The sequence below is a fragment of the Arachis duranensis genome, chromosome 10, assembly GCF_000817695.3.
Source record: "Arachis duranensis cultivar V14167 chromosome 10, aradu.V14167.gnm2.J7QH, whole genome shotgun sequence".
Taxonomy (NCBI): Eukaryota; Viridiplantae; Streptophyta; class Magnoliopsida; order Fabales; family Fabaceae; genus Arachis; species Arachis duranensis.
In genome coordinates, this window is record NC_029781.3 from 61,216,676 (window position 1) to 61,224,515 (window position 7,840).

Sequence of the window (7,840 nt, forward strand, 5' to 3'; positions counted from 1 at the left end):
TTTTCCTCTACCTGGCTTAAGTGTTTATATCCTGTCATATCTGTTTTTCAAGATGTCTGATAGAGGGAAAGCCAAGGTTACTTCTAGAAAGAGGAAGAAACCTCAAGCCTCCACTTTTTCTCCCATTGCCAATTATGCTAAAAACCCTCTTTCGGAGAAGGACAAAGCGGATCAACAGCTGCCGCCTACTAATGACCACAGGTTTCCTAACCTGTATTGTGAGCTCTGCTTCCCAACCTATCAAAAGAAAAACCTCAACATAGAAAAAAAACTGGCCATCCCTGCCAACCTGAGGCGATCCATTGAGGCCCGTATTCAGGGGTCAGGCCTCGGATTTGTTGATAGGGAGCTGGGTAGGATAAACAAATCATGGGTCAAGGAGTTTTATTGTAATTTCTTTAGAGCGACCCTTGATTCAATTTACCTACAAGGCGGATAGATATTGGTTACAGAGGCTGCTATTGAGGATGCACTCCATTGTCTGCCTAAGACCGGTGCCACAGATGCCTATGAGCAGGCAGAGGTGGAATTGCATTGTATGACTTTGGATTGTGAGGCCTTGAGGTGTGTTATTGCCACCTCGAACGCCCCTTGGGTGATGGATGCCGAAAATAAGAAACCCAAGAGGATACTGTTTGCTCATTTGTCGAGAGAGGTTAGGACATGGCAGCAGATCTTTTCCCACTACATCATGCCTACCACACATTTTACTGAGATTTCGGTGGACATGCTCGTCCTGATCAGATATGTTACGGAGGAGAAGGAGGTGTACTTCCCCGGTTGATCAGGAGATACATGTGGCAAGCCCATGTCTGTGGCATACTTCCATTACCGACTTTGGTCACCAGGATGGCTGAGATAGCCGGTGCCCCTTGGAGAGCAGATGACGTGTCACCACTACCCCCAGTCGACGGCAAGGAGGACTTTATTCCATAGGGGACATGGGTGAATGAGAAGCCTCCATCCCGGTGTCCATCTAGAGCCCGAGCCAGAAAAGCAGCAGCTGGACCTTCTTCTTCCTCAGCTACCACAGGACCCTCAATATCAGCAGCACCTTTAGCACCACCACCACCAGCACCCCAACTGACCTATCTTTTGGTGCAGCGTCTCTTCCGCTTCATGGAGCGTAGTGAGCGTCGCATCATGCGACGCCTTGATAGAGTGGATCAGATGTTTGTTGCACTGGACGTTGAGTTACCCCCTCTTCCCGACCTTTCTTCATCTGAGGAGGATCATGAGGAGGAGCAGGCTCGGCCAGAGGCACCTTCACAGACACAGGCTATCCCGGAGGCGCATCAGCCCTCAGAGGAGCCATAGCCTGAGACCCAGCAGCCAGATGCGACTGTTGACCCTCATTCGGAGCCCGAGCAGTAGCATCGAGGATGATGCTTCATTCTAAGTGTGGGGAGGTCACCGTCATCGCCGTCGGTGGGTAGCTATTTTGGGTGAATATTTTCGGACATTTATTTCTTAGTTTATGTGACTTTGCTTTATTTTCCACTTTTTAGATTATTGTATATACTAGTATTGTGGATACTTTTATTCTAGTTGTTGCATTTTGTACCTTAGATTAGATACATCTCATATTTTTTAGTTGGATTTTCTCTACATAGTTGTTTTAGCTTTTTGGTTATGATTAGAAAATATTTTTAATTGTTGTGTGATGCCAGGGCATCTAGGCCAGTTTCACTGACCTTTTCTTTACTGTTTTAGGGTAGTTTCATGCAATTTCTTAGGAAATAAGCAAGTTTTGGATGAAATTTCATTTACACCCTGATTCAAGCAACTATTGTAAATTTTACATGATTTCATAAGGATTTTGCAATGATTGAATGACAAATTGATGATGCATAACTTCATGACTTGGGCTAGAGCTTTGATTGCACTTTATTTGCTTGATTTCAGGACAAAGGGAGTAAGAAGAAGCCACTTTAGCAGCCATGTTAATCTAGTTAATGTGACCACTAACATGGAATGGGAATGAGCTTGCAACATTAATGAGAAAAGTGATTGCCAATAACGCCTGCGAAGCCATCATAACCCCACGTTAATTGCCACGTTAACTACATTAACGTGGTAGTTAATGTAGAAAAAAGGGAGCTCCAGCGTTAGTGGTAAAGGTGAATACCACTAATGCTACAAACTGGCAATTAGCCACGTTAAGAGTCACGTTAACTTAGTTAACGTGAACTCTAACGTGGAAAGGGGACAATGCCAATGTTAGTGACACTCACATTTGTCACTAACCACTACAAGAAAATAAGCTTTCTGCCACGCTTTAAAAGCGTACCGAAAAGTGTAAAAAAGCGTGCCGAAAAGTGTAAAATAGCTTTTCGCCACGCTTTTTGAGCTATCGGCACGCTTTTAAAAGGGTCACGTCCGCCAGCGTGCCGGTTGCTCTATCGCCACGCTTTTATGGATCTATCGGCACGTTTTTTCTATTGGCACGCTTTCATCTGTTGGCACGCTTAAAAAACATGGCCATATCTATTAACCTATAGCTACGCTTTAAAAGCGTACCAAAAAATGTACATATCACCACGCTTTTGAAGGGTGCCGATAACACACCTCAAAAGCGTGGCTTGCCAGCTAAAATCTTTTGCCACGTTTTCAAAGCGTGGCCTATTCCTTTGTCAAATTAAATAAAAAAGAGAAAATTAGAATGTATAAAAAATTGATTTTTTATTGATTTACATGAATTATTTACATGCTAAAATTGTAATTAAAAAATTACAATACTTTAACAAAACTAATAATTGAATTAGGACAAAATAAGTTCACCGTTAGAACTTAGGAGATCATTAGAACTATCAAAATTATCATTAGAACTTATCGCCAATCTTGCTCTTTGATGCAGTCTCTCGTAGATATGCTACCATTTTATTGGCACCTTCAGATTCACATTCCTACATGAAGGAGATGGATGTGTAAAATAAACCATTACACTTAACCATGCTCATTTTACAAAGAAAATCAAAAGATAAAACTGAAATGCCAAGATCATGTTACAAATGAAACTTCAATTGCAACCATGATGACACCTACCTCAGTCATATCTAGAAAAGAATCCATAAGTTGCCCAGTGTTCCTTCACAACATCAGCCACAGTGATCAGTTTCCCCCCTGCCTTCTTGTCTTTGTTGCGGTGCGCAATAATAGAAAGCCAAGCTAAAACAGTCCTGTAAACAAAAGATACACAATAATTTTTCTTTTCTTGGAGAACACATAGATGTTACCATTCTAAATGGTCAACATTGTTTTTCAGAATTCTAATAATTTCAAGATATATTTATAGTAATGGAGCTCCAAAATCAGGAGAATACCAGCAATTTTCTGTTCCTAAGAGACATGCATTTAGTTTGGATGACATTGTTTGAAAATCACGATGTATACTTTCTTCGTTTATTAATTCACAACACCTTTTATTTAACAAAACTTTCTTGACTAACTTTAAATTTTTTTAATAATACATCAACTTAATTTTATTTCTAACTACACAGAAAAGAATATAAAATGAGATACATTTGTTTAAAAACTAACATGGACAAAAATGCCTCTTTTGTCAAGCGCTTATATTAAAAGGAACTTCTCAAAAAGTAATTTATGAATAAACAATTTGCTGTAAGATTAATATAAGTTACTTTTTTTATCTTTTAGAAAGTACTTATTGAGCCTAATACAAAAAATATATAATTACACACTACAATGGCATATTTATCTTGTAATATTGCATAATATTCAGTAAGTTAAAACTTAGGGAAAAATAATTAAAGAATCTCGTAATGATCAAACAGTTCTTCAAACAGTGCCTACTCCCTAATCTTGCCTTGCATGCAAGGTCTATGCATATTTAAACATGCTGTTGTTTGAGAGAAAGTTAATCAAGAGTGAGCCACAGTCATTATATTTCTTGCAAGGTTGGTTCACATGATTTCTATGCTCCAACCATAGGGTATTGAAAATTGTAATTGCAATTAAACATTTTTTGGAGTTATATCTTTGATGCTAACAGTTTGTCATTAAGTATCTCTCCTAAAGTTGTAATTATTGTAATTGGATAAAGGTAAAACACAAAAGAATGGTTTAATATCAAACAGCCCCCTTCACACGAATGTCTTATTCTTTTCGAGTTTGAAGAATGGACAATGCACAGGTCCATCCTATCTTGGGATGCAGCTTTTATTAAGAATAATTGAGAGACAAGAAGGATTGAACCCTCTGTCTAGTCATAGAAGCTCTTATACCATTATTGAAACTCAGTCACTCTAACTAAACTTTAAAAAATAGCTCAAGGGAGAGGGTCGCCCTAGACTTGTAAAGGCTTCTACTACACCTTATCCTTAGGACATGTGGAACTATAATATACCTTCTCATGCTCAAGACTGGACAAAGACTTACTATTTGGTTGACTAGACATTTTGGGGTGACCCAAAAACAACCATAGAATAGGTTCTGGTACAGTAATATACCATGATTTGAACCATCTTTCCCATGAACTTAAATTGTTGGTCAGCGACATGATTTTATATCTAACACTTTCATGAGAAACAAATCCAAATCTTGATTATTGATATTGTAAATGTGAGATGTAAATTAGTGGGATACAAATAATAATAATAATAATAATAATAATAATAATAATAATTAGTGCATGACGATCATAGTGCAAAGTGCCACTCTCAGGCAATCCACGTCTAATCTGATTTTAATAAAAAAATTTCTTATGTATGGTAACTAATATAAAAAATTACCAATACATACCCGATTACCCGTCCATATTGACCTTGCCCTCCAGATTGCTTCTTGTGTAAATAATCAAAATCAGCACGTTGTGTAACAGTTTCTCTGAAGTTTACACGGGGCTTTCCAACAGTTGCATCAACCTTAACAAGGAGGAACATAATAATGAAACTCCAGAAGCAGGAAATATAAAACCAGTATCAGCAAGGATTAACAACATTAATGCATGGGAAAGGAATAGGTACCTTATACTCTCTCCGAATACGTTCAACATAAATATCTAAATGTAGTTCTCCCATGCCAGAAATGATAGTCTAACAACAAGGGTAAACTATGTCATTGCAAGTACAACAAATTTGCCACTTTTATGATCTAGATAAATAGAATAGAACATTACCTGCCCACTCTCTGGGTCTAAACCAACACGGAATGTAGGATCCTCTTTCTGGAAGCGATTCAAAGCTTTTGAAAACTACAAGTGATATACCAAGAAAATCAAATACTTGATAAGCTGGGACAGGGTGGTCAGTGTGTTACATAAAGAAACTACTTACTTGCCCTCCAGAATCTTTTGAAACTGGCTATATAGCTAATGACATTACAGGTTCAGGAACATTTATGGAAGTCATTGTGTATTTAACTGATCCATCAGTAAACGTATCTCCTAATAACCAATGGATGGAAAAAAGTTAGACAAGTAACATGTATTAAGGCCAATATAAAACTAACTTAGGCAACATATTACTACAAGATTAAGTTCAAAATAGAGTATAATTCATTCTCTACATCAATAGGCAGGGACTGCTAACAACAAAAGACTCAATTATCAGAAATTCAGAATGTTTAACAGCTGTTGAGAAGGACTGGCGTAATTAAGCCTTAAAAATTTGATGAAACTATACAATTAGAGCCTTACAAATTAATTTAAAAGATTTAACTTAAGAGTTTCCTATGGGCATTGGTTAAGAGAGAAAATAGAAAAGTTTTGGTTTGCATTAAGTGCATAGAAAAATTAAAAAAAAATTAACATTTACTTGTTCTTATAGTATTCTTAGCAAGTGCCTTAACACTTGTTACCAAGACCCTTAATTAAATCTTGAATAAATAAAGATACAATATAGGATTCCAGACATCAATAGGTTAGGGCAAGGACAAAAGACGAACCTGATGCACAATCAACACCAAATACAGGAACTATTTGCCCCATGAGCCTCTTGAATGTCCTGCAAGTTGGATATTAAATATTAAATATATTTAAGTATTGAAATATATTAAACAGTCTTCGTAACAAATCAAGCAGGGAAAGGTACCCCTACCATGTTACTCTATAGCAAAAATAATAGCATATAACCTACCTAACTAAAGTTACTCTATAGCAAAAAACCCTAAACCAAATATCAGATTAGAAAAAATATAAATTTAGAAATATCAGAAAAAAATGAACCAAGAAAATCAAAACAAAAAAATCAAATTCAAAAACAAATAATCAGATCAAAAAAATTTTGAAGAGATAATTTACCACGGTGCTGCGAACGCTGAACGTGGCTGACGGAGGTGCGACGAGTGACGGAGGTGGAGACGGCGGTGCGACGACTTCAGAGAGGGAGACGGCAACGCGGCGGGTGCCAAACCATGGAGGGAGGAGTGACGATTGAGGGTTTGCGAGAGAGAGCGTCGACGGAGGGTTTGCGACAGAGAGTGAGCGCCGAGGGAGGCCTTACCAGAGTGAGTCACCGCCGCAGGAGGGATAGGTGTTTACAGGAGAGACGGAAGGAGCGCCGATGCAGGGAACACCGGCAGAGGTGGCACCTACGGAGGGATTGCTAGAGAGGGTTGGAACGAGGTTGACCAACGAGTGTTATTAGGGGAGAGAGTGAGAGCACCGGCGATGAGCTCTATGTTAGGTGAAGAGCGCCGCCGCCGTTAGGGTGATGAGCTCTGTGTTAAGGTTTTCGCTTTTAAGGCATTGTTTCAAAGAAGAGGAGGGTGTGTTTCGAAGAAAGGAAGAAGTGTTGTCAGGGCCTTAGGGGGTTTGTTGTGTAAACTATTTGTTTCGAACTAAGAGGGGTGGAATCTTTTTTTATTTTGAACTTTGTGGCCACGCTTATAAAGCGTGCCAAAAGATTTAGAGGAAACGGCCACGCTTTAAAATGTAACGATAACGAAATCATTTTGCCACGTTTCAAAAGCGTGCCAATTTCCCTCTATGGTCACGCTTTTTAAGGGTGGCGATAAAAAAGCGTGGCCAAATTTTAAATAAGTGGCCACCCTTATAAAAGCGTGCCGATTTCTCTCTATGGCCACGCTTTTCAAGCTTGGCAAAAAAAATGTGGCCAAATCACAAATCAGTGGCCACCCTCGCAAAAGCGTGCCCATAGACCACTTTTGGGCACGCTTTAAAAGCGTGGCAAGAAAAAAGGGTGCCGACAAGCCTTTTTTCTTGTAGTGAACGTTGAATCAAGCTAACGTTGCCCACGTTAGTGGTCACATTAAGACCACTAACGTGAAAGTTAACGTGGAGCTAAGCATCATGAGCCAGCATTAGTGACACTCAACTTTGTCACTAACGTTGGAGATGGCATTCACTACCACGTTAGTGGCCACGTTAACCTAGTTAACGTGAACTCTAACGTGGAAAAGAAGGGCGTTTGGAGTGTTCGTGACAATGGTATGTGTCACTAACGTTCTCGAAGCTGAGGCATGCCCACGTTAAGAGTCACGTTAGTTATACTAACGTGAACTCTAACGTAGGGACAAGGGACACAATGCAACATTATTGGAAAAGGTGATTCCCAATAACGCTTGCGAAGGATCATAAGGCAACCTTAGTGGTCACGTTAGTACCACTAACGTTGAAGTTAACGTGGACTATTTTGGGGTTGGACGTTAGTGAAAAAGGTGATTGCCACTAATGTTCTCGATCCCACATTTTCACTTAACGTTAACATCACTAACGCCCATGCCTAACTCACACTTTTCAGCAAGCTGAGCCCACTGAAGATTGTACTTGCTTCAACTCAAGATCTAAGGCCCACATCCAAGACTTGAAGAACTCACTAGAAGATCAAGAAGAGTAGTATATATAGGAGTAGTTTTGAAC

General features: G+C 39.2%; 2 long non-coding RNA genes across 3 annotated transcripts; both read right to left on the reverse strand.

Moving 5' to 3' along the window:
- Positions 1 to 2,663: 2,663 nt before the first annotated feature.
- Positions 2,664 to 3,140, reverse strand: LOC110276149 (uncharacterized). The gene is made up of 2 exons (XR_002368640.2): positions 3,046 to 3,140; positions 2,664 to 2,906 (listed from the first exon to the last, which is right to left on the reverse strand). It is a non-coding gene; the product is annotated as an uncharacterized LOC110276149 (long non-coding RNA).
- Positions 3,141 to 4,674: 1,534 nt separating this feature from the next.
- On the reverse strand, positions 4,675 to 6,754 carry LOC107469939 (uncharacterized). 2 transcript variants are annotated; one of them, XR_001588278.3, is made up of 6 exons: positions 6,260 to 6,754; positions 5,905 to 5,963; positions 5,295 to 5,404; positions 5,138 to 5,212; positions 4,986 to 5,054; positions 4,675 to 4,883 (listed from the first exon to the last, which is right to left on the reverse strand). It is a non-coding gene; the product is annotated as an uncharacterized LOC107469939 (long non-coding RNA). The 2 variants fall into 2 exon arrangements; XR_008004149.1 differs by lacking the exon at positions 6,260 to 6,754 and having other exon boundaries at positions 4,685 to 4,883; positions 5,905 to 6,134.
- Positions 6,755 to 7,840: the final 1,086 nt, after the last annotated feature.